The sequence below is a fragment of the Aedes albopictus genome, chromosome 3 (genome assembly GCF_035046485.1).
Source record: "Aedes albopictus strain Foshan chromosome 3, AalbF5, whole genome shotgun sequence".
NCBI lineage: Eukaryota > Metazoa > Arthropoda > Insecta > Diptera > Culicidae > Aedes > Aedes albopictus.
This window is the reverse complement of record NC_085138.1, coordinates 214,074,915-214,102,073: the sequence shown is the minus strand read 5'-3', so window position 1 is coordinate 214,102,073 and position 27,159 is coordinate 214,074,915. Positions and strand designations below refer to the sequence as shown.

General features: G+C 40.3%; 1 protein-coding gene and 1 non-coding gene across 19 annotated transcripts in view; both read right to left on the bottom strand.

The window, feature by feature from the left end:
- The window catches only part of LOC109405099 (unconventional myosin-XVIIIa), a 1,227,991-nt gene that overhangs the window by 1,085,671 nt on the left and 115,161 nt on the right, over window positions 1–27,159 (bottom strand). The window lies entirely within an intron of this gene.
- Window positions 19,008–19,080, bottom strand: Trnak-cuu (transfer RNA lysine (anticodon CUU)). The gene has a single exon. It is a non-coding gene; the product is annotated as a tRNA-Lys (tRNA).

Sequence of the window (27,159 nt, the reverse complement as noted above, 5' to 3'; positions counted from 1 at the left end):
TGCGATGCTGTCAGTCATGTTGTTGATTTTCCGTACGGAATAATATGTCGATGTATTATTCCGTGAGTAAAAGGGACATTATTCTCTTTCTTTGTGTTTCTTCTTTCGCGCCTGCGCGTTCACAGTGTGCATTAGTATTTAAGCTAAGTTTCCAGTTCCCAAGTAGAGCGCTCAAGTAAAATTCCTCCTTTTTCCGTAAGTAATTTTGACATTTGTTTAACCGACAGCATTTTTACGAAACGATGCTGTAAGAAGGATGTGAAGAAAAGGGCACTGCATACGGCGGTTGCTAGATAAATTGTTCGTTGTTCGTGTGGCGTTTCGTAACCTTGTTGTTTACGATTTGGACTTAGAGAAATTTTGTTCGTTTCCTCAGGAAGTGTGATTGAAATTTAAATTTAATTTTTGCGCGCGTATGGGGAAAATCCGAGTGAGATTTCAACGCCACGGTGTCAAAATCTCGATTTTCATCGAACTTTCATGTACCTCGGATTTTTCTTCGGAAATTGTTAGTATTTGGGCTATATATTCATAATCGGAAGACGAGAAAATATTTTATCGGTGAAAATTTTCCCATACATTTTGTATGGGACGTTTTTTGGTTAAAATCAGTATTTAATTAATTTTAGTATGGAAAATAGCCAAAAACTTAGATAAATCAAAATTTCCCCGATGGAATATTTTAAAACTTTCCAATTATAAAGTATAGCCAAAATGCTGGCTTTCTGTGAAGAAAGATCCAAAGTACATGGAAGTTCGATAATAATCGAAATTTTGACACCGTGCAACGGAGTTCCAAGGGAAATGCTAATGAGAGACGCTGGGATTCTGAGGGAACTTTTAATGGGTGTGTGAAGAATTAGCCTAAGTTAAAATTCACAAATAAAAAGAAATTTTAAAAAAACTTTTAATGGTATTACAGCGAGAACTATGGTTGGATACTAATTATAAATTCTGCAATATTAGAGTTCGGACTACGGTGGGAGGAATTCGGCTGGGACTCTGACGGTTACCTTGTGGAGTTTTAGATGAAATACGAGGTAGGACAAAGCTTCACGGGGAATTTAATGAAGAACCACGAAAGATTCTTTGTGATGAATCTTTTGGCATTCCGTACAAAGGTTTTTCTTTTGGGTTTCACAGAAAGTCCTCTTGAATTTCTTCCAGATGTTCCACCGAAAAATCCACCTCAAGTTCGCAGGGGATTCTTATAAAATGTCTCTGAGATTTTCATTAGAAGTTCTACAAAAAATCCCTCCGTTAGTTTCTTCTAATTCAGGATTTATTTATTTTGTTTTTTTTTTTTATTTTGGGATCTTCTAGGAGTTCCTCCAGGGTTTTCTCCAGAGGTGTTTTCTAAGATTCTACCAGGAGTTTTTTCGAACTATTCTACAATAATTTCATCCGGGATTTCTTAAGTATTTTTTATCTGGGGTTCACTCAGATATTTATTCGGAGATTGCCGCAGGAATTCCTTCCGGGATCATTTCAGGAATTCCTTCTAGGATTTCTATAGGAATTCATTCTTAGATTCGTCCTGGAGTTCTTTCAGTGATTCTTCCAGGATTTCTTTCTAAGATACAACTTTTTGAGATTCATCTAGGTTTTCTCTAGACGTTTCTCATGTGAATCCTCAAAGAATTCCTTTTGTGATTCCTCTAGCTTCTTCCGGGATTCCTCCAAAAACTCCTTCTAGGTTTCCTCTAAGAGTAAATTTATGGGTTCCTCTCATAGTTTCTTCTGGTATTTTTCCAGGATTTTCTTCTAAGATTGCACCAGGGGTGGCATCAGGGACCTCTGCAGAAATTTTACCCGGGGTATCTTCCGGGAATTTTCAAAAGTTCTTTCCGGAATTTCTTCAGAACTTCCAGACTCCTGGAAAATAAGTCAAGGTTCTTCCAGGAGTTCCTTCTAAGATTTGTCCAATAATTTATCCAGAATATCCTTCCGGGATTCCTCCAAGAAATTCTACTGGGATTTCTTGCAGATTACATAATTTGGAATTCATTCTGGAAGTTTCTTAAATTTTGCTCATGGAAATACTCTAGAAGTTTTTTTTATTCTTTATGGAAGTACACCAAGACTTGCTCTTGAGTTCCTTATAAAATTCCTCCAACAGCTTCTTAAGGAATATCTCCAGCAGTTTTGCAGGGAATATCTACACGAGCGATTTCAGAGATTCTTTCAATAGTTTCTTCCCAGATAAAAATCTGAAGACATTCCAAAAGGTTCTGGAGAAATCATAAAAAAAAACTCGTGAAAGAATCCCTGAAAGAACTTCTAGAATAAATTCATATGAATCTTCTGGAGGAATCTCGGAAGGAATTTCTAGAGAATTCCATGAAGAAAACTCTGAAGGAATCCCGTATGGAGTTACAGGAGTAATCCTGGAGAGAACTCCTGGAAGTTCTGAACAAATCCTGAACAAATTGCTGGAATAATATCTGAGGGAACTCCCTTAGGTATCCCAGAAAGAACTCCTGGAGCAATCCTGAATTAATTTCGAGAGAGATCTAGGCTGGAATTTCTGGAGGAATCCCAAGCAGAAATTCTGAGGGAATCCCAGAGCAATTCTCGTAGGGATCTCGGAACGAATTATTGGAATTCAGAAAGATTTCATAATAAAATGGTAAATGACTAATTTTTTACCAGGAATAGTGTATTACGTAAAGCTAATACTATACAAATTCATCAAAATCGGTTGAATATTGGTGGAGATATCGTTGAAACAAGAATTTTGCCATTTGAGAAGTTTCTTCACCGTTATAGCTCTAGATTCAAAAATACTGAACCGATTTCAATCAAAACTGATCTGCATGTAAAGTATACATGTAGAAATATTGTATAAAAATTTCATTCAATTTGATCCAGCCGTAATAAAGTTATAGCCGTATATGTGGCACAAAGTCACAATAATCAAAAATGTTTTTTTTTGTATCGTGACATTCACACAGTTATAACTTGAAAAGTTTTCAAGCAATTTGGCTAAGAACAGTTTTTATAATGGTTTTACAGTTTCAAATGCTAATAAAAATCGGAACAGTCATGACAGTTGTACAAACAAAATAGTACACACGGAATAAAATGGTTAAAATGTACCTAAAATATGCCTTGAAGTGATTTGAGTTTTGAATACTAGAAAAACGTATTGAACCGATTTTAAGATTTTTTTACCAGTTTATTGATACTCTGTTAAGAACTTCGAGTCAAATTTTCAGACGTCTTGACGAGTTACATCAAAATTATAGCCTTTACAATTTTTAAAACGGATGAAAAAATTTGCTAAAATCTTATTTTATGATATTAACAATATCTGCGCCAATACCAAACTGATTTTGTTGTCATTGTTATGGTATTAGCTACTCATTATATATTATTCCTGATCAAAAAAATATTTGATTTTGTGAACGCAATCAAAAGCTATACATTATTTTCTGTGTCCAAATTTCATCGAATACAGTCTTTACTTCTTATGGTTCTAGTGCACCATAGAACATTTTATTCAGTAAACGAAATGAAATGATTATGATGCAACAGTTTTTAGAATCATTGTCTCCTCATCAGCTAAACTCAAATGCTATTTACTTTTTTCAATACTCGAACTATTTATAAACAATTCAGTTTTGGGGTGTCTTTATAAATTTTTAAACTACGTAACGGCAAATTATTCAACCTCAAGAAATTCAATCTCGTGTTCAGATGCAGCCATGCTGAGGGACGACGGAGCACACATTATAGAGCGACACGGCTAATGGCTAGTTTCCACCTGGTAAGTACTGTGGTAAAGGATAGGACAAGTAATGGTCACGTAAAATTTTTGCAATCAAAATTACTTAAGCGTTCGCAGTTGATAAGTAATTCACAGCCAGAAAGATTTGCCAACAGATGGCACTGTCATGCGATGCTGTCAGTCATGTTGTTGATTTTCCGTACGGAATAATATGTCGATGTATTATTCCGTGAGTAAAAGGAACATTTCTCTTTCTTTGTGTTTCTTCTTTCGCGCCTGCGCGTTCACAGTGTGCATTAGTATTTAGCCGTGTCGCTCTATGATGTGTGCTCCGTCGTCCCTCAGCATGGCTGCATCTGAACACGAGATTGAATGTATTGAGGTTGAATAATTTGCCGTTACGTAGTTTAAAATTCATAAAGACACCCTAAAACTGAATTGTTTATAAATAGTTCGACTATTGAAAAAAGTAAATAGCATTTGTGTTTAGCTGATGAGGAGACAATGAATCTAAAAACTGTTGCATCATAATCATTTCATTTCGTTTGTTGAATAAAATGTTCTATGGTGCACTAGAACCATGAGAAGTAAAGGCTATATTCGATGAAATGGTATTGTTTAGTGAATTAAATATTGCCATTTTCTTTAGCCTAATCGAAAGAGTTAATTTTTCTGAGTGTATGTTGATTTTATTGCGTTCCAATTCCTTTGTTTTGATGGTTAAATAAACAAAACAGTTTTAATTTCCGTGGATAGAATGACATTTCAATCGATAAAGTGACAGTTCGCCCGGAACAAAAAAATTTCCCCATACAAACTTTAAATGCATTTTAAAAATAGTTCCCGGGCACCAAAAATGATGAAATTTTGGATTTCGACTAATTTTTGGACGGAGATTCCGTTTATGCAATAATCTGGATACCCCTAAAGAACCCAATTTGGACACAGAAAATAATGTATAGCTTTTGATTGCGTTCACAAAATCATTTTTTTTTTGATCAGGAATAATATATAATGTGTAGCTAATACCGTAACAATGACAACAAATTCAGTTTGGTATTGGGGCAGATATTGTTAATATCATAAAATAAGATTTTAGCTAATTTTTTCATTCGTTTTAAAAATTGTAAAGGCTATAATTTTGATGTAACTCGTCAAGACGTCTGAAAATTTCACTCGAAGTTCTTAACAGAGTATCAATAAACTGGTAAAAAAATCTTAAAATCGGTTCAATACGTTTTTCTAGTATTCAAAACTCAAATCGCTTCAAGGCATATTTTAGGTACATTTTAACCATTTAATTCCGTGTGTACTATTTTGTTTGTACAACTGTCATGACTGTTCCGATTTTTATTAGCATTTGAAACTGTAAAACCATTATAAAAACTGTTCTTAGCCAAATTGCTTGAAAACTTTTCAAGTTATAACTGTGTGAATGTCACGATACAAATAAAAAAATTTGCTTATTGTGACTTTGTCCCACATATACGGCTATAACTTTATTACGGCTAGATCAAATTGAATGAAATTTTTACACAATATTTCTACATGTATACTTTACATACAGAACAGTTTTGATTGATATCGGTTCAGTATTTTTGAATCTAGAGCTATAACGGTGAAGAAGTGATATTTTTTAAAACGTTCGTTTGCTCAAACTTCTCAAATGGCAAAATTCTTGTTTCAACGATATCTCCACCAATATTCAACCGATTTTGATGAAATTTGTATAGTATTAGCTTTACGTAATACACTATTCCTGGTAAAAAATTAGTCATTTACCATTTTATTATGAAATCTTTCTGAATTCCAGGAATTCGTTCCGAGATCCCTACGAGAATTGCTCTGGGATTCCCTCAGAATTTCTGCTTGGGATTCCTCCAGAAATTCCATCCTAGATCTCTCTCGAAATTAATTCAGGATTGCTCCAGGAGTTCTTTCTGGGATACCTAAGGGAGTTCCCTCAGATATTATTCCAGCAATTTGTTTAGGATTTGTTCAGAACTTCCGGGAGTTCTCTCCAGGATTACTCCTGTAACTCCATACGGGATTCCTTCAGAGATTCCTTCATGGAATTCTCTAGAAATTCCTTCCGAGATTCCTCCTGAAGATTCCTATGAAATTATTTTTATCTGGGTAGATACTATTGAAAGAATCTCTGAAATCGCTCGTGTAGATATTCCCTGCAAAACTGCTGGAGATATTCCTTAAGAAACTGTTGGAGGAATTTTATAAGGAACTCAAGAGCAAGTCTTGGAGTACTTCCATAAAGAATAAAAAAAAACTTCTGGAGTATTTTCATGAGCAAAATTTAAGAAACTTCCAGAATGAATTCCAGAATATGTAATCTGCAAGGAATCCCAGTAGAAGTTCTTGGAGGAATCCCGGAAGGATATCCTGGATAAATTATTGGACAAATCTTAGAAGGAACTCCTGGAAGAACCTTGACTTATTTTCCAGGAGTCTGGAAGTTCTGAAGAAATTCCGGAAAGAACTTTTGAAAAATTCCCGGAAGTTACCCCGGGTAAAATTTCTGGAGAGATCCCTGATGCCACCCCTGGTGTAATCTTAGAAGAAAATCCTGGAGAAATACCAGAAGAAACTATGAGAGGAACCCATAATTTACTCCTAGAGGAAACCTAGAAGGAGTTCCTGGAGGAATCCCGGAAGAAGCTAGAGGAATTACAAAAGGAATTCTTTGAGGATTCACATGAGAAACGTCCAGAGAAAACCTAGATGAATCTCAAAAAGTTGTATCTTAGAAAGAAATCCTGGAAGAATTACTGAAAGAACTCCAGGACGAATCTAAGAATGAATTCCTATAGAAATCCTAGAAGAAACTCCTGAAATGATCCCGGAAGGAATTCCTGCGGCAATCTCCGAATAAATATCTGAGTGAACCCCGGATAAAAAATACTTAAGAAATCCAGGATGAAATTATTGTAGAATAGTTCGAAAAAACTCCTGGTAGAATCTTACAAAACACCTCTGGAGAAAACCCTAAAGGAACTCCTAGAAGATCCCAAAATAAAAAAAAAAACAAAATAAATAAATTCTGAATTAGAAGGAACTCACGGAGGGATTTTTTGTAGAACTTCTAATGAAAACCTCAGAGACATTTTATAAGAATCCCCTGCGAACTTCTGGTGGATTTTTCGGTGGAACATCTGGAAGGATTTCAAGAGGACTTTCTGTGAAACCCCAGAAAAACCTTCGTACGGAATGCCAAAAGATTCATCACATAGAATCTTTCGTGTATCTTCATTAAATTCACCGTGAAGCTTTGTCCTACCTCGTATTTCATCTAAAACTCCACAAGGTAACCGTCAAAGTCCCAGCCTAATTCCTCCCACCGTAATCCGAACTCCAATATTGCAGAATATATAATTAGTATCCAACCATAGTTCTCGCTGTAATACCATTAAAAGTTTTTTTCTAGTTTCTTTTTATTTGTGAATTTTAACTTAAGCTAATTCTTCACACACCCATTTTCCTTGGAACTCCGTTGCACGGTGTCAAAATTTCGATTATTATCGAACTTCCATGTACCTCGGATCTTTCTACACAGAAAGTCAGCATTTTGGCTATACTTTATAATTGGAAAGTCTTAAAATATTCCATCGGGGAAAATTTTGATTTATCTATTTTCCATACTAAAATTAATTAAATACTGATTTTAACCAAAAAACGTCCCATACAAAATGTATGGGAAAATATTCACCGATATAATATTTACTTGTCTTCCGATTATGAATATATAGCCCAAATACTAACAATTTCCGAATAAAAATCCGAGGTACATGAAAGTTCGATAATAATCGAGATTTTGACACCGTGGCGTTGAAATCTCACTATCTGGATTTTACCCATACGCGCGCAGAAATTAAATTTAAATTTCAATCACACTTCCCGAGGAAACGAACAAAATTTCTCTAAGTCCAAATCGTAAACAACAAGGCCACGAAACGCCACACGATCAACGAACAATTTATCTAGCAACCGCCGTATGCAGTGTCCTTTTCTTCACATACTTCTTACAGCATCGTTTCGTAAAAATGCTGTCGGTTTAACAAATGTCAAAATTACTTACGGAAAAAGGAGGAATTTTACTTGAGCGCTCTACTTGGCAGCAGGAAACTTAGCTTAAATTGTATTGTATTATGTAATTTTATACGTGTAATTTGTTGTGTATACTTGTTTTGTAAACAGATATAGGGTTTTTACGCCGATTTGAATAAGTTTTGAGAACAATTCACTCAAATCGGCTTTTCCCTGTCCCTTATGTTCATTAAGACCAGCTAGGTCAGATGAATAAATTAATAAATAAATAAATAAATAAATAAATAAATCTATACGCAACCAGAGTTTGGCAGATTCTTATACAATGCGGGATGAAACATATACAAATATTGTATTAAGGCTTTGCAAATACAAAAATTGGTAGGTAGCAGTATACCAAAACTTGTATTGGCTTCCTAGAATCTGGAAAAGGAAAATTTCGCATGTGTGTGTGTGCTCTGTCGCACTGGTTTTTTGTTATTTGTTCTATTTTTAGACTGGTCATAGCAGCAGCGGCGGCATCAATCACCAAAACATGTTTAAAAATAAATACAGGCGGCGGCGAGAATCGAACCGAGACACTATCATGGTGATACACAATACCCTGCGCTCTAACCAGCACGGCTACAACTGAACATGGATAGACAAGAGGCTGAAAGCCATCATTAACAACACAAACGAGGCTTGGTGATGGAAATGATACAGCCGCCACACTGCACAACGGGCCCAGAGTCGTATTTACGAAGACTAACTGTCTAAGCATAAACTTTAAATTTTTGCACATGTTGTGTTTTAGAAAGTTTCTTTTCAATTGTTGACCCGATTCCCCATTATTATTATGTTAAGGTGGTTCGAATCTGCTCTCTAATAATTTTATTTACGATTCCATGATGGATTGTGATGGATCGTTTCATTGAAAATTCCACCAATAAGCGGCGCCAGAGGTCAAGCATATTTTAAATTTCATATATCTCAAGACTCTCACCACTTAGAAAGTTGGTGTCTTCGTCAATGTCATTCAATTAGTCAAGATCTTACAGTTAATGGTTCACTTGTTTTGAAATTTCGTCACCAGGCGGTGCTAGTTACACATTTGCAAAATCATTCAAATGATTGAATTTTTTCGTGAAATAATCAACAAGCTGTAAATTTGTTTTCTTTGCACATGTCTAAGTTAAGTCAAAGGTATTTAAAAGAGCTATGTATTAGTCATTAATGTGCGACTTTTCATTTTATTCGGTACACTCAATCAAGAGATATAGCAATTTAACGAAGAACACTCAAATATGAATTATTTTACTAGAGTTGCTCCAACTTCATGTAATGTTATCCTATCGAGAGAGCATTTATTATTTGAGAATATTTGGTGTACTTTAGAATAAGTTATAGCTTGCTGAATATATTCAGAATAATAAATAAAAGTTGCATGCTTCAATTAATTTGCAACTAGCGCCACCTACTGGCAGAAACCAATCAGCTAATCAGGCCTTAACCAATCTAACAACATCACCGAAGATATCAACTTACTAAGTGATCAGAGTCCTGAGATATATGGAATAAAAGAATTGTTTGATCACTATCGCCGCCTAGTGGTAGAATTTTGAATCAAACGGCCCATCATTTGTTTAGCTCTTGACCAGCCAAATAATATTGCCGAAGACACCAACTCTCTAAGTAATTAGGATCATGAAATATTTGGTATGAACATTTCATCAGTGTTACGTCTGTTTGTCTCTGGCATGACAGATATCACAGACAGCAAGACGTAGCACTTGCGAGATTTCCATACCGTATATCTTAGCACCATGATCACTTAAATATTCGGTGTATTTGGCAAAGTTGTTAGGTCAGCCAAGGTCTTACTGGTGATGGGTCGTTTGATTCAAAATTCCACCACAAGGTAGCGCTGACGATAAATAAATTTTTATATTCCATATATCTCAGGAATCTGATCACTTATAAAGTTGTTTTTTTCGGCAATGTTGTTTGGTCTATTAAGAACACCGCTAGCCATCATGGTTTCCCATAGCGGAAATCATGATGGTTACAGGTCGCAAGCCCTGGTAAAGTGTGGAACGTTTTGATGGCTGTGATCCCTGTCCATCATGTAATCAAAATCCCAGGGATACTCAAGTGACCATACTGTTGGGTTGTGGGGGTTGCGTGTGTGGGGTGCATATATTGACAAGCATTGCTATGGATCGTTAGGGCTGAATAGGAGCGGGGAAGGGATCTACGATTGCTCAATTGCGATTATACCTACTGGTATAGTAGTGGTTCAACAGTGGTGGCGCCGCTTTTCGCTTGTGTTTGGCCTTGGTGGTTTATTTAGGCGGTGCGGATAGGTCTGTATGCACTTCGTACGTGCAGTGCGTACGGCTTCAGCATTGTGGTTACTTGGGTAGTGTAGGATAATTGAGTTTGGGACTGAGGGGGTCGTCATTGATTCTGCCGACACCAGTGCTCATTGTTGGCGGTTGTGTTGGTGACGATTTCTTCAGCTTTATAATCTCATTTATACCACGCACAAACTTTGGGAAGAGGGACTGCTTTGTAATGCAAGAGAGGGATTTAAACTCTGCGTTACGGGTTGGGTGAGGTCATGCAGGTAGAAGCAACCCAGGTGACCGGGCGGCTCGGGTCGTGATGGATGCATGAGTGCAGTGTGTATGGGGTGCGCTACCCTGTAGGTGCAGTTGAGTCCGGGTTGGAGTGGAAAGAGACCCTTCTCTACCCTAGATCGGTTTCGGTTGTACGAGCGGGGTAGTGTTTGTCTTATTTGTGACGTGTTGTGCGTGATTTGCGGCACGAGCTGCACGGTTGCTTGGGAAGTATTGTGCTCTGCAATCTAGATTTTGGTTTTAAGGTGAAGCTATAGCTGGGCTGTGCCTCGGATTTGTTATGCGCAGTTCGGGAGAGCTGGTGGCGGTTTGTGCTGGAGGGTTTGCTCGATTGGCTATTCACTGGTGGTGGCCAGTCGATCGACTTTTCGCGCAGCCTGTCATTTGGTTCTTGGGGTTTGTGCTCTCGAGGTTCGGGGCGTTGCTCCATTGTATCTTCGCTTTAATACTAATATTCCTTGTTTGATTAACTGACTATGTATTATGTACAGGCGCTTAACTCATTCTATTTCATAGATAACCAGATTTAAGGGTAATGGTTCAATAGGGTGTTAGCAATCAGAGTGGATTAGAACGAGTTGGCGCCTACAATACACCAACACTAACACACATACACCAATACTTACACGCACACATGCACCTACAACTAGCTGTAAAAGACCAGTGGGCAGGATAATGGTGCCTACCCAACAGTTGTAGGTGGGGTGTTTGGCTTAGCTACATGACTTGGTCCGGCAAGCCCATAAACATCAATTGGTAGACGTATTGCCTAGGGGGGGAAAGCCAGGGGATGCGTTGATAATAGCAGAATAGCAGAATGTTGTTTGGTCAGTTGATTAGTTGATTAGTTCAAGATTCTGCTAGTAGGCGGCGCTAGTTGCAAATCAGTAGAAGTATGCAATTTTTACTTATTTTTTCGAAAATATTCAGCAAGCTGTAACTTTTTATAAAGTGTAGGGAAAATTCTCAAATTTTATCTGCTAGTTGCACAACTAATTAGCTACAAATGATACAATTTTAAGCTCGATTGGATAGTTTTACATGAAGTTAAAGCGACTCTAGTAAAATGTTTGATATTTGAGTGTTCTTCGTTAAACTGCTATATCTCATGATTAATTGAACCGAATAAAATGAAATTTTGCACATTTATGACTACATAGCTCTTTGAAAAACCGTTGACTTGACTTAAATACGTTCAAAGAAAACAAAATTACAGCTTTTTGATTAATTTAATTCTTTTGCATAACTTTGCAAATGTTTAAGTAAATAGCGCTTCCTAGTGGCGAGATTTCGAAACAAGTGGACCATTAACTGTAAGCCCTTGACCTACCAATCAACATTGTCGAAGACACCAACTTTTTAAGTGACCAGAGTTCTGAGATATATGAAATTTAAAATTTGCTTGACCTCTAGCGCCGCATAGTAGTATATACAAAAGCATGCTAAGTTTTATAAATTGCCCAAAACATTTTTAACAAGTTGTAACCTTTTATAATTTCCACCAAAACTATTCAAACCTATTCAAATTTTGATTACTTGTTCCTCAACTAGTTAGATATAATTGGTACGAATTTGGGCTTCATTGATTAACTCTACATGAAATTGACACAACTTTTGGAATGTGGTGAGATAGGTATAGTATCTACCCGTGTACAACATTTCAAGTCAATTTGTTCAAAATTGACTGAGTTATAGTGGAAAACAGACGAATATAGAAGCCACCGCCCAAGTGGCGCGATACCCTATTCAAATTTTGATTACTTGTTCCTCAACTAGTTAGATATAATTGGTACAAATTTGGGCTTCATTGATTAACTCTACATGAAATTAGAGCCCTAGAAGGGCTAGAATGCCTATTATTTGGCTTCCGTTTATGAAATTACTGTACCTTAGGATTAAGCGAACCGAATTAAATTGATTTTTTTAAAGTTTATGACTAGTGTATTGGTCTTCATGTAGCAATATGTCTAAAATATGTCCAAAGGGAAAAGAAGTTGCAATTTATAGAAAACTTTTCGAAAAGTTCTAATCATTTAAATGTTTTTTTTATGCAATTTTTGTTTTGTTTTTATTTGTGTGTATTCAAACAATTTGCCAATTCCACACTATTTTTTTGCAAATTTGCTACAACTTTGTAGAACATTTTGAAATTGTATAGAGAAGAAATAATCAGCAGATTTTTGGATAAGCCACACTAGAGTGGCCGTACTCATTTCACAATAGTGCAAAAAAATGACGGATATTGGCAGAAACATTTTTGTCTTCGTAAATACGACTCTCGACCTATTGCGCACTGAAAAGCCCGCATCCGGCAGTGTGCTGTTAGCAAGTGGACAATTCCTAGTAGACAATAGGATGCGAAGCTCAGCAGCGAAGCGAAAGTTATTTTTAGACGCAACCCGGTTCAACTCCTCGGGTTTGAATAGAGGTGTTTGTGTGTAGTTGTATGGAACATGTGGGACCGTGTAACGTATCATAATACAACGAATGGATTATGATTTATCACATTTTCCGTACGTTTTTAATACATAAATTGGTAGAAAAGGCATATCTCAATTTTTGGTAGCTTCTCTTGTTTTGCGTGAAATTCAATCACCTACAGCTCATTTTACAAGCTGAACCTGAGAATATGGTATATAGAAAACTTGTGCGGGTAGACCATTTCTGCAAGAAAGTCACGGAAAAACAGCTATTTTTCGAATATTTAAGGTAAATGTCACGGACTACCTTCAAAAAATGCCAATGATATTCACGGTGAACACAAGATGAACCTTCAACCCTCCATTCGCTCCACACTTTAGTGGTTCTTGGGAGCGACTCGTGAGGTCAGTCAAGATAGCACTCGGTTCACTGTGCAGTGCACGGATAGGAACCCGGACGATGAGACACTGTTGACGATCATCGTTAAAGCTAAGTCTATAGTTAACTCCAGGCCGTTAACCTCCATTCCCCTGGAGAGCGTCAACCAGGAGGCTCTGACGCCGAACCACTTCATCTTATTGAGCTTCGGTGGAGTCGCGCAACCTCCTACGATTCTGGCGGAGCCTCTGAAGGTTACCCGAACGAACTCCAGATGACGAGGCAGCTGATCATTTTTGACGACGCTGGATTAAAGAATACCTTCCAACGATTACAATCAGAATAAAATGGATTAGCGAAACGGAGAGCCTCAAGGTGAACGACCTTGTTCTTATTGTTGATGAAGGTCTACGTAATGGATGAACGAGAGGTCGACCGCTGGAGGGGATTTTCGGCGACCAGTGACGAAGTTGGCAGTGCTCCAGGTGCAAGGCGATGGTAACACGACATCAGCAGTGGAGTCGCAGACGTGTTAGGGAACGTTCAAAAATTACGTCCAACATTTGGGGGGGGGGTCTAGAAAAGTGTGACAGTACGTGTATTGGGTATAGGAAAATTGCGTGACAGAGGGGGGAGGGGGGGGGTCTAGAAATCCTGAAAAACGATGGACGTAATATTTGAATCTTCCCTTACGGGTCGGGGGATGTTGCCGATGCTGGCAGCACTGAAAATTTGAATATTGAATCGACCCAAGATACTCTCCGATCGAACTATACGCACACCAACTGACATCATCCGATGCGTACTGAAAGTCAGGCTCGCGTATCGAACGTCAGAATGAGGAGATAGATATGCAATATTGCAAGTCATCAATATTAAAACAGTTGTGTAGGATGAAATTGGTTGATTTATAAGTACTATTGAATTCGCAAAGATTATAAGCTATTTTACGAGACGTTCTACCGGTGGGCCGCTCATTGTTAGTGTTTACATTTGATATTTTTGTTTTCGCGAAAAGTAGCATAACATGTGGTGAGCGCTAATCAGATTTTTGCTGGCAGAGATGTTTCGGTTTCTAATGCGGCATGTATGAATCCCCCGAGCTGTATGATGTCACTAGTAGATGAAAAAACATCCCCACGGTCTACGGATATTAATTATAGTGGGCGGTTTGACGCATTTTTGCAGATAAATGAACCCCGTTTATTGGATGGGCCCGTATCACATGTTATGCTAACGAAAATGTAAATAAATGGGCCACCGGTTGGACTTCAAAGCTGGTAAACATTAAAAAAAAACAGCTGATTTGAAACGTCTCATAAAATGCCTTATTTGAATTTGTACACCAGTTATTACATATCTAGGATTATTAGCTTATAGCTTCGAGGTATGATGTGCAATGTAGTGTACTAGGTGGAAGCCTAAATTACTAAGATTTATCTCCAAACAGGTTTTCGTAACATAATAAGAACCATCCGTGTAAAGGCAAGTGTAATGGTCTAGGCTCGCGAGTGAATTCGATTCGTAAGCTGTAAGTTTCCTACCTAAATCTACCGAATCTATCTAAACTAAGATTATTAAGTTTACTACTTAGTAGATATTCCTTCAGTTCAGTTGAGGAAAGTTAGAACACTGTTGGGAAAGATATTACTGAGGAGACTGGTTTGTAAGTTGCCGTGAAACTAGCAGAATTCAGCACCTAACATCAATCGTGCAATTCTCTTAGGAGCTCCGAAAAGTCATCCAACACTCAAGCCTTCAGTACACGCTTTGCCAAGTGTGCAAACTTTTCCGCACACATCAACCAACAGCAAAGCATATGATTGACATTTCCGTTGTTTTGTCAATGTTGAGACCACTGTTGACCTGTTTAGTATGCACTTCCACTGTTGATGTTTGCAAGCAGCAGTAGTGTTGGCGGACAGTGCGGGGGAGATTTCGCAAATGAAAATTATTTGCTCTTGTTACTGTCATGTGTGATGAAAAGTACAACAATAATCATTCGAAGAATTTTTTTTTCCGATTTTACGACGTATAATCGATGAATTTGACCATTTCAATGATTTTGATTATTTTTTTGGCCCGCAAGATCGACATCACTGCCTTCAATGATCGATGATTATGGACCAGAAGGAACCGTCTCGTCGCGCTGCTACCGTCGTCGTTGTACTGTGGTGGGTGGTAAACAATTGGGTTTTTAAATTTATTTTTTTTATTGTTATTTATTTATTATTTATTTCGTAGATTTATCTTAACACATTTTATACATAAATTTCTTCATCGTGATATGGCATTCCTTACATCGATAACTTTAGACAAGAGTACATTTAGTAATTATAACACACCGACTACAAATCAACATTGAAGAAAAATACAGACAAAAACCTTCGAAATAGCTATTGGAAACAGTGGGTAGAAAAGGAAAGCTTAAAAACTAATATCACAGTACAACAAAACTATACGGCCAACTCTTGTAAAAGAGGGTTTGTGGAGGTAGAGCAGCTTAGCAGAAATTTAGGAATAAGCCTCTGGAGCCAGTCGTCAACCCTGGCCAAGTTCGCAGGGGTTGACGGTATTAAAGTGAAGGAGTTTCATTTTGATTATTGTAATGTAGTGTTCTTTAGTGAAACATATCACCTTTTTAACACTTTAATGCGCCTCCAACGGTTCATCACGAACCGGCTGCTGCAGATGGAGTATGGCTGATCATATGCATCAGACATGCTCGATAAACATGGAGGATCCGCCAGGGCTCATTAGAGTCTATTCCCAAGCAATAGTTCCAAGTCGGTTGGATTTAAGAAGGTTTTGATGATCGTTACAAATCCTAATAAAAGTATTGTAGGATTTGTGACAGGTTTTGGAACCTCTTACAGCCAGCTGACTTCAAAATGTTGTTTGGGCTCTATTTCCCACGTTTCTCGGTTGATTTTGATTAGTAATTTATTAATGTCATAGTCGCGTTTTTGAATTTTTAGAATGTTAGTTGGTCATGTATTTTTTTAAATAAAGCAATTAAAATCGACCGAAGAATTAATAGTGGGAAGGAGATTTGCAGCACTTAATTGTGCTGATAGATTCGAAGCTAACGTGCGAACACTTAAACGTATTGTTGACGTCAATGCGTTCGACGTGACATTTTGGACAAAAACTGACTGCTTTTTATTAACTGAACAAAGTTACTTGTGTATGACTAGGTTGACATTTGTAGGCTACGCTTGAGAAAATTACATGGTTTATCTAGGTAGGACCGATAGGACAATTGAACGAATTTGAATATTTTTAATAGTATTTGTAGCAGGATGAAAGTTGACATGAAATCTTTATTATTTTAAAATTTTATTGCAATCAACTGACCAACTTGACGTATTTTTGTTTATCTCTTATATGGTATTTTGAACCAACAGAAAAATATCAGAAGTTCAGTTGCATGTTTCTGTGGGTTTTGGACCGATGACAATTTAAGGACACAAGAGATGAACACAGAGAAGTGGAAAACGATTAGCGAAATCAAGAAAACAATTTGACTCAGGATCGACTATGTTGTAACATACAGAGTTTGATTGATTCGGTGAAAAAAAAACAAACATACGACCACTGACTTAACGAGAAGAAAAACATATTGAACCATACCACAAAATCGAACATGACGACAAACACAAACCGTGTGACCATAACACTACATAGGCAAATCCTGACTGACTGACTGACCAATTGAAAACTTTCCAACCTTCTACCGTAACTTTCTGAGTCAGTAGGCAACAGTGTCTTAATGGATATCATTTTCCGCGTACGGCTGGCAAACTTGTAACCGTTGGTCCCAAGGTGTGAGCTTGTTGGCTCCTCCACAAGCAATCCTTACCATAACCCTCCTGTCAGTAAGCCCCTAATTCCAACACCCAGTCCTCAAAATCAAATAACAGCCTTACTGACGGCGTACAACCTGCTGTTATTGAACATGTAACGAGCCATTTGATTCTTCTAAAAGTACCCGTTACAGAAAACCAAATGTGTTTGATTACAGCGGTTTGAGTAGGGTTCTCAAATAAAATGCATTTACCTGCGCGGAATGGTTGCCAACATGGACGATTGACAGAATCGTCAATTGTCGGCTTTCTCCGTTTTTCTACCTACGGGTGAAATAATGATCAATAATTCAAGGTAGTGATCGTTCTCAATCGATCAGCATCCATCGAAGAAAACACTTGTGCATGTGGTACGCTTGGTTTGTGGGTCAACCACGAGGTGAAATTAATTTTCATTTGGTTTGTTCTCTTGTAGATAATTAAGTAGAAGAAAAAGTTAACGTAGACCAGTTTCAAGTGTGGTGATTTGTATAATTAGTTTGGTTAGTTTGCTGCAAAACCTGAGAAGATAAGTTTAAGGTTAATTGTTCGTTTGTTGTTCCGTAGAGTTATACTAGAAGGCCAAAGTAGCACTGAAAACTGTAAACCCAGTAAAACTGTAAGCAAATAAGAAAAGGTAAAGTATTGTTATACATGTGAAACGGGGTAAGAGACGTCGAAGGTGGACTAACTTTCGGAAATAGGTCCATTTCGGGGCCTTTTCTTTTATGCCGTGGATTGTGCCAATCGGGCGGCCATCTTTCATTCCCAGTGATCAGCCGGAAGAACAATAGGAACACGGACGAAGCTTTCCGCCATTTTGGAAGCCACTACCCGCCCTGCGATCTATTTTGGCGTTATCCAACAACCCGTCAGTCCTGTGGTCCAATCCAGCATCCGCTGGCCCGGTGATCGCTCCGGCAACCCGCCAGTTTTGTGGCCAACCCGACAGTCCGTCGGCCCTGTGGGTCCATTCGGCAACCCGCCGGCCCGGCCATCCAAAACCGACAGTCCGTCGGCCCTGTGGGTCCATTCGGCAACCCGCCGGCCCGGCCATCCAAAACCGACCACCCGTCGGCCCTGTGGGTCCATCCGGCAACCCGCCGGCCTTAACCTCTATACCGACAGTCCGTCGGCCCTGTGGGTCCATCCGGCAACCCGCCGGCCCTGCCAGCCAAAACCGACCACCCGTCGGCCCTGTGGGTCCATCCGACAACCCGCCGGCCCTGCCAGCCAAAACCGACCACCCGTCGGTCCTGTGGGTCCATCCGACAACCCGCCGGCCCTGCCATCCAAAACCGACCACCCGTCGGCCTTGTGGGTCCATCCGGCAACCCGCCGGCCCTAACATCTTTACCGACAGTCCGTCGGCCCTGTGGGTCCATCCGACAACCCGCCGGCCCTGCCATCCAAAACCGACCACCCGTCGGCCCTGTGGGTCCATCCGGCAACCCGCCGGCCCTAACCTCTATACCGACAGTCCGTCGGCCCGGTGGGTCCATTCGACAACCCGCCGGCCCTGAAGGGATCCCTCACCACCGCCCCGAAAGCAGAAAAGCGTATGTACACCCTATATAATGCGTCTCTATAAGAATTAAGCTCTCGCCAGAGCGAATAAAATGAATAGCATGTAAAATCTCAGATAGGCAGTTAAAATTATTTACCGGTAGCAATCCTTAGGTTTATTAAGTTCACCTCTTTGATGAATTCCACTTTTGATACTTGTGTGCGTCCGCTGTAAGAGTTTAACTCTACCTTGGATTCGTTATACCTTGGTGGGAGAAGGAATTGGTACCTCTTCCGCACAGGTAAGTTTTAAGGGACAGTTTATAGCTCCCGCTAGATTGATGCATGTTGGAGTGCAACGGTGCTATTAGAATTAACGACCCCGTGCTCAACATAAATTCCAATAAGAATAATCCCGTCGGAGCAGCCGAGGGGCTTACAAATTGGCGCCCAACGTGGGGCCCGAACCCACGACCCTGAGATTAAGAGTCTCATGCTCTACCGACTGAGCTAGCCGGGCTTAACCTCTATACCGACAGTCCGTCGGCCCTGTGGGTCCATCCGGCAACCCGCCGGCCCTGCCAGCCAAAACCGACCACCCATCGGCCCTGTGGGTCCATCCGACAACCCGCCGGCCCTGCCAGCCAAAACCGACCACCCGTCGGTCCTGTGGGTCCATCCGACAACCCGCCGGCCCTGCCATCCAAAACCGACCACCCGTCGGCCTTGTGGGTCCATCCGGCAACCCGCCGGCCCTAACATCTTTACCGACAGTCCGTCGGCCCTGTGGGTCCATCCGACAACCCGCCGGCCCTGCCATCCAAAACCGACCACCCGTCGGCCCTGTGGGTCCATCCGGCAACCCGCCGGCCCTAACCTCTATACCGACAGTCCGTCGGCCCGGTGGGTCCATTCGACAACCCGCCGGCCCTGAAGGGATCCCTCACCACCGCCCCGAAAGCAGAAAAGCGTATGTACACCCTATATAATGCGTCTCTATAAGAATTAAGCTCTCGCCAGAGCGAATAAAATGAATAGCATGTAAAATCTCAGATAGGCAGTTAAAATTATTTACCGGTAGCAATCCTTAGGTTTATTAAGTTCACCTCTTTGATGAATTCCACTTTTGATACTTGTGTGCGTCCGCTGTAAGAGTTTAACTCTACCTTGGATTCGTTATACCTTGGTGGGAGAAGGAATTGGTACCTCTTCCGCACAGGTAAGTTTTAAGGGACAGTTTATAGCTCCCGCTAGATTGATGCATGTTGGAGTGCAACGGTGCTATTAGAATTAACGACCCCGTGCTCAACATAAATTCCAATAAGAATAATCCCGTCGGAGCAGCCGAGGGGCTTACAAACTGCTTCTGAAAGATTACGTACTCTTTTCTATCTTCGGGTCTAGTGTAGAGGTTTCAACTCTATTCAGAGTGCTGCTAGAAACCTAGCAAAAAAAAAAAAAAAAAAAGCCTCTGGAGCCAGTCGTCAATCCGTTCAACACCAGCACTGCCATGAATCGCATATCAGTCCCAAGATTACTGGATTTTCTATGCATATGGGACATATATGCGGTTCACGGCAGAGCAAGCCTATGAACCTCGTCAGTCGGTTTGCTTGATTTGGATTTTGTTTCGATGACTTTGCGCGCAGTCAAACCATGCGGGGAACCCATACGTCACCGTAGGCCTAAATATGGTTTTGTATAGGAGCACCTTGATGGTGGGGTGAAGCCGAGAGCGCCTCTTCACAAGCGGGTAGAGTGATTTTGTTAGGATGTCACATTTCCGAATGCTGTTAGTCACATGGCAACCGAAGTTCAGCTTCTGATCCAGGGTCATACCAAGGTAACCAACGGTTGGGGTCCATGGTATATCAACACCACCGCAAGAGACTTGAGCCTGGGGTAGGTATCTTGGGCTTCGTCGGCGCGTGAAGAAAATGGCCTGTGACTTGGTAGGGTTGACTTTTACCTTCCATTTCTTATGATACTCTTCGATAGAATCCTGGGCTTGCTGCAGTTTCTCTACCACAACATTGGCATTCTTATGTGATACTAGAAACCCGGTGTCGTCAGCAAAAAAGTAATATTGTACTCCATCTACTTGAATAATGTCGGCAGAGAAAATGTTATATAGGGTAGAACTCAATACAGAGCCTTGCGGTACACCAAAAGGCACGGCTATCCGCTCTGAAGTACAGCCATTCACCGAACCTTGAAAAGACCTGTCCTTCAGAAAGCTCTGAATAATTTTCAAAACGAGCATAGGGAAGTTCCCGAGGTGCATTTTGTGCAAAATGGCGTCATGCCAAACCGAGTCGTAAGCCTTCTCTACGTCTAGGAGGATTACACCCGAAGAGTTACCTTGTCGAAAGTTACGCCTAACCTGTTTCACCAAACGGACGATCTGGTGACTTGTGTTGGATTACAGTGTATCAAACAATTGTCCGTACAGCAGCTTTTTGGTCAAAAGAATTTTTCATTCAAATATGTATTACTTTTTTATATGTCTATCAAGAACGCTGAAATTTTGACCAATCACAAATCATATATTCCTGCTCCATTGGTAAAATTTTGAGCGAGATCGAATAAGTTTTCTGAAAGTTATAGAACCTTTACTAAAACTTATAAGATTTTTGAACACATTTTCAAAACATTATATCTCAATATGTAATCGATGAAACCTTTTCAATATTTTTTGTGTTACAGCTTATACCTAAGGCTTTCATATGCAGCTTCGTTTGAGGTTTTATATTCACTACAAAAAATATGAAAAATTTGCTTATGTAGTTGACGGTATTTAAAAAAAATACCATATTTTGAACATAAAATCTGCCAAACGTTTTCTATCAATAAAAGTTCATTAACTGAATGAAAAATGCATAGGACCTACTCTTCATATGTTGTTTAGTAGGTCCTGTATAAAAATATTACATAAAGAGAGTTTAAAAAAGTTGAAAACACTTGGCACTTTTATTGATCAAAATATGAAAAATTTCCAAATAATACTCTGAATATATACAGATTTTTCAATTTTTTTGTAGTGAATATAAAACCTCAAACAAAGCTGCATATGAAAGCCTTAGGTATAAGCTGTAACACAAAAAAGATTGAAAAAGTTTCATCGACTACATATTGAGATATAATGTTTTAAAAATGCTTTCAAAAATCCTATAAGTTTTACTAAAAGTTCTATAACTTTCAGAAAACTTATTCGATCTCGCTCAAAATTTTACCAATGGAGCTGCAATATATGGTTTATGATTGGTCAAAATTTCAGCGTTTTTGATTGACGTATAAAAAAGTTATAAACATTTGAATGAAAAATTATTTTGACCAAAAAATTGCTGTACGGACAATTGTTTGATACACTGTATATCACTAAGGCCAACACTGTCCTCAAAGGACCACTGAGCTACCCAGGGGCACCGACAAATCACCAGGGGAACTTTCGGTACGCGTAACGGCGGAGAAACACACGGGAGGCAACACAAAGATGCGTGTGCACGTCGCGGCGGTCGGTTTATTTAACAAAACAATGTACAAACAATAACAAACAACATACATACATTTAGCAGGGTCGGCGCGGGGCATTGATGATAAACATCGCACAACATATATTAGGCTGGCCCAAATATTCCAACACTCCTCCTCGATGTTGGTCATCACAATCACAAAGTCCGTTTACAAAGTTTACATTTCCACAAAGTCTTCACAAAGGTAACATTGGACAACACAGCCTACATAAAGCTCCTCCTCCTGCACCGAACACTTCTGCTTCGTCAAGTATCACACAAAGAATCAAAAAGCTACTTAGTATCGGAGTCCCTCGTCATAACAGTCATGAAAATTTTCTTCTTGGTACTCCTCCTCAGCGCGATGCCCAGCTGTATTCTTCCGGCGGTTGCCGATCTCCGCTCCTCCAGCAATCTTCAGGGCATACAGCTCTTCACTAAGCTCCGCGACGGCTTCAATCTTCCCGCTGGCATTCACAATCTGGCACTTCGACTCCACAAAGTTCATTTTCAGTCCCTTCTGTGCCAGTTTCCGGACCGACAGCAGTCCGCAGTCCAGCTCCGGGATGTACAGCACATTCTTCACGAGCACTTTGTTATTTCTTCCGTCTCCATCGACGCACTCCAGGAAGCCTTCTCCAACACCGGCGGAACTCAACACCGAGCCGTCCGCCAAGTTCACTTTCTGTTTCACGCTCTCGTCGATCTTCACGAAGAATTTGCGGTCACTGGTCATGTGGCAAGAGCAGCCACTATCCACGTACCAGGACCTCCACTTCCGCTGGCCTCCCACGCCGAAACGAATTCCAGTGTTATTCTTCACCACCGTCTTCTTCACTTCCGGATCTCTTCTTTCTTCTTCACGAAGCATTGGGCACTCTCTCCGGAAGTGGCCCGGTTTCCGGCAGTTGTAGCACACACGCTGTCGCACTCGTCCGTTTCGTCTGCTTCCGTTCACTTTCAGCGCCCGGTCGTGGCGCTCCTCGGACGTTCCTTGCCGCTTTTCCATCCGTCGGTGGTACTCGTCCATCAGCCGCTGCTTCACAAACTCTAGCGACTGGTCGGCATCCGGACGCCTCTCCAAGGCCGTCACCAGTCCGTTGTACGATTCCGGCAGACTCCGGTACACCATCGCTACCTGTAGCGAATCCTCGATCTTCTGCCCCGCACACGATAACCGATTAAAAAGTTCTTCGATCGCGAACAGGTGCTCCTCCATGTTCGCACCTTCTTCGTAGTTTAGACTACACAGCTTCTTCAGAAGCGACACTCGCGACGTCACCGTGGCTTTTTCGTGGTACTTCTTTAACTTTTCCCACACATCGATTGCTGATTTCCCGTCTTTAACTAGCGGCAACTGACTATCTTCGACGTTTAACACTATCAAGGCTCTTGCCTTTTGATCTTCTTTAGACCACGCCGCAGTCACCGGCACCGGTTTCGCTTCTGAAACCGTATGCCACAGATCGTAGCTGATCAATAACATTTCCATTTTGATCTTCCACGTTTGAAAGTTTTTATTGTTCAAACGCGCAATTAATACTTTCTCTACCATTTCTACAAAAGTTCGTTTTTCCGTTGGCGCACACTGTATTCACGAAGCTACAACCAACAACACTCGAACGTACCCGCCGTACCTACACACACGAAGGTGGTACACTGGCAGAGTCTCTTCGGTTCGATTTCGATCGAACACCACCACGGCTACAATCCCTTTTCGCGGGTCAAAATGGCACAATCTTCTTTCTTCTCGGCTGCGGGACATAAAATGGTGCACCACAGAGTCTATCCGGCACCTTGCAACTCGTTCTGGGCGCCGTTCCAGCAAAACGGGCAATTATTCCGCCGACCACTTTTACCACACAAAATCTGTCCCAGTTACAGCTGTTCTTCCACACAGCAGCTACACTCGCCGAACGAACGTTTAATTAATTTTCTCCCACCGACCGGCACCACACAGAAGCAATCATCCGCGGGATGATTTTGCACTTCGCGACTGTCCGAGCACTTTTACGGTTCCGCCGCCAGAACTGGGCCCATAGCCTGTTGGAATTATTCACTAAGGCCAACACTGTCCTCAAAGGACCACTGAGCTACCCGGATAAAAACTAACCATAGGGTATTTGGTGAAAACCATTCCTGTACCATACAGTGTACCAGCTACAATATAGTGTATTGTAATGGAATGGTTCGCTAAAAGCTTTGCACATTGGTAGCTATTATACATTTACATCCGATCTTTATGTAACAATATATTATACTGTTTTTCTTACGTTTGAACCATTCACTATTCCGAAACAATCTTTTTCCGTGCATTTTTAATTTTTTATTCAGTTTATGATTTTTTCCGTGCTTTGTTTTGTTGATGTCCGTGACATTTTTGTTGCAAAGGAAATGAAAGAGAAAAAAGTGAATAAGTTGAAACATCTATTTAAAGTCAATAAAATGTTTAAATAAAGTGGTAAACCAGGTGTCCTAAGGACTGCATATCCAAGAGATATGGTGGGCTAGGTAAGTAGAGTGCGATGAGAGGAATACGAATGTAGGTCAACCCGGAAAGACGCAGGCCAGATTACCGTAAATCAGTGGATGAGTTCAACACTATTCTTTCTCTTCTTCTCTCATGTGAAATTGCCTTGTACAACAACCGAATTAAATGCGATTTATCTTTGACATTTTTAACATAAGGACTGGACTGGACACTGAAACGACTTCTGAAATAAGTTCGTCTTCGCTTTTTAACCTAAATTATAGTTGAATGGAACTTGACAGTTTTCTCATGAGTTGTTATGTACACATTTCATAGTTCAGTCAAATTGGAGCCTCAATATTGCAATAATGGTTAAGCACACTGTAATGATACTTATGTACCTCGTCACCCACTTCATGCAACTACATTAGTGGTCTAATAACACTTAGCGCGCTAGGCATAGTTCCATCATGCCGCTCAAAGTGTTGCCACAAATAATGCTTAGTTTGCAAAACCCGGTTATCTGGCTGGTGGGACATGGGAGCTTAAGCTTCAACTGTTAATGCAATCAGAGGCTACTCAGACTTAGACGAGTTTAGGTTAGTTTGGGTAGAACTGCCATTATCGAAGGAACATGACGAGATAATATAACATTATATGGTTTATCTAATGTAAAACTATACAACATAACAAAAGAGAACCATTCCAAAACCATGATTTAATTTATAACTAGTAGTGAAATTACAATTAAAAACAATATATTTACGGTACATTTTATTGTTTGAAGCCATACGTGTACCATACAATGTACGGTATATTAAAGCCCACGTATCAGTATTTCGAACAGTTCATTTACAATAAAATGTATGGTTTTGTAAAAAAATATATATGGAGAAAAATATTTTTTTATATTGTTACGATACTTAACAACCCGTATAGTATATTGTAAAAATATCATTTACAATTCACTGTATGGTGTCTAACATAACATCTTATTGTTTTTGTATTTTTTATTTTTACAGTGGTGTTTATTGTAACAATATGGTTCTAAATAGTACTGTTACAATACAACATTCGGTTTTTCTACTGTATTTTTTATTCGGGTACCCAGGAGCACCGACAAATCACCAGGGGAACTTTCGGTACGCGTAACGGCGGAGAAACACACGGGAGGCAACACAAAGATGCGTGTGCACGTCGCGGCGGTCGGTTTATTTAACAAAACAATGTACAAACAATAACAAACAACATACATACATTTAGCAGGGTCGGCGCGGGGCATTGATGATAAACATCGCACAACATATATTAGGCTGGCCCAAATATTCCAACAACTTGTAGAGTGACCCTTTTGGAAGCCGAACTGTTCATGTGGAATGATACGGGTTGTTTCTAAATGTTTTTCGATACGTATCAATATGATGCGCTCGAAAAGTTTGCTTAGAGTAGGAAGTAGACTGATGGGCCTGTAGTTTGATGGAACGGAAGCATCCTTTTTGGCTTTTGGGATCGCGACAACTATTGCGTGTTTCTATTCAGCGGGAAAGTAGCATAGTTTTAGACAAGCTGAGAAAATTATGGCGAGAACCACTAAGGCTTTCCGAGGAAGGTGTTTTAACAGCCAATTGTTGATCCCATCATGGCCGGGCGCCTTCTTAACCTTCAAGCTTCGGGTTATGCTGCTTATTTCCTTGGGTCGTACAAGCCAGGAGTTGTCGGGAGCTGGCAGTGATTGCACGATGTGATCGATGGATCTCTTGACAGCATCCACTGTAGTTCTGTCGTCGGGCGCCTGGTTGTTATGTGCTTGGGCGAAACTTTCAGCTAATAATCTGGCTTTCTCCTGCGGACAGGCGTACAACGTGCCACCGCTTCGTAGAGGGGGACTGTATTTGACCGTCTTCTTCAAAGCTTTAGTGAGACGCCAAATTTTGTTGTCTCCGCGTTCCATTGACACCAAAGTATCCGTGAACTTACTGTACCGAGCGTTGGTACAATTGTCACGAATGCAATTGTTCAGTGACAGGACTATTTCTTTCAGCAACGGGTCCCTGGAACGCATCCACTGCCGCCGCCGTAGGTTACGAAGCCGGATTAGTTGTTTGGTGTCTTCGGAGATTTCTGCAACAGCATATGAGCGAGGGACGACCTGCGGCACAGCAACTGATTCAGCATCCAGCAGTGTGTTTTTGAAGTAGGTCAGAGCAGCGTTGATTCCATCTTCGTCCTGTATGGTGTCAAAAAGCTGGTCGGTTGGGTTCAGCTTAGCATTCACCATCCTTTGGAAAGCGACCCAGTTGGCGCGAGCATAGCACCGGATAGATTGATGATGAGACGCCGTGGGGGCAGAAAGCTTGATGTCGAAAACAACAGGCAAATGATCCGACGATAACTCATTCATGGTAATAGGTTTAGACATGTCAATGATGTTGTTAGACAAAACAAGGTCTAGGGTTGACGGTTTCCCCCTGCCGGTTGGAATAAACGACGGAGTGTCTGGATAGTTGACGAAGAACCCCGAACGAGCGGCTTCCTGGAACAATATATTCCCCGCTTTATTATTCTTCTCGCAGTTCCAGAATCGATTTCTAGCGTTGAAGTCTCCGACAATGAAGAA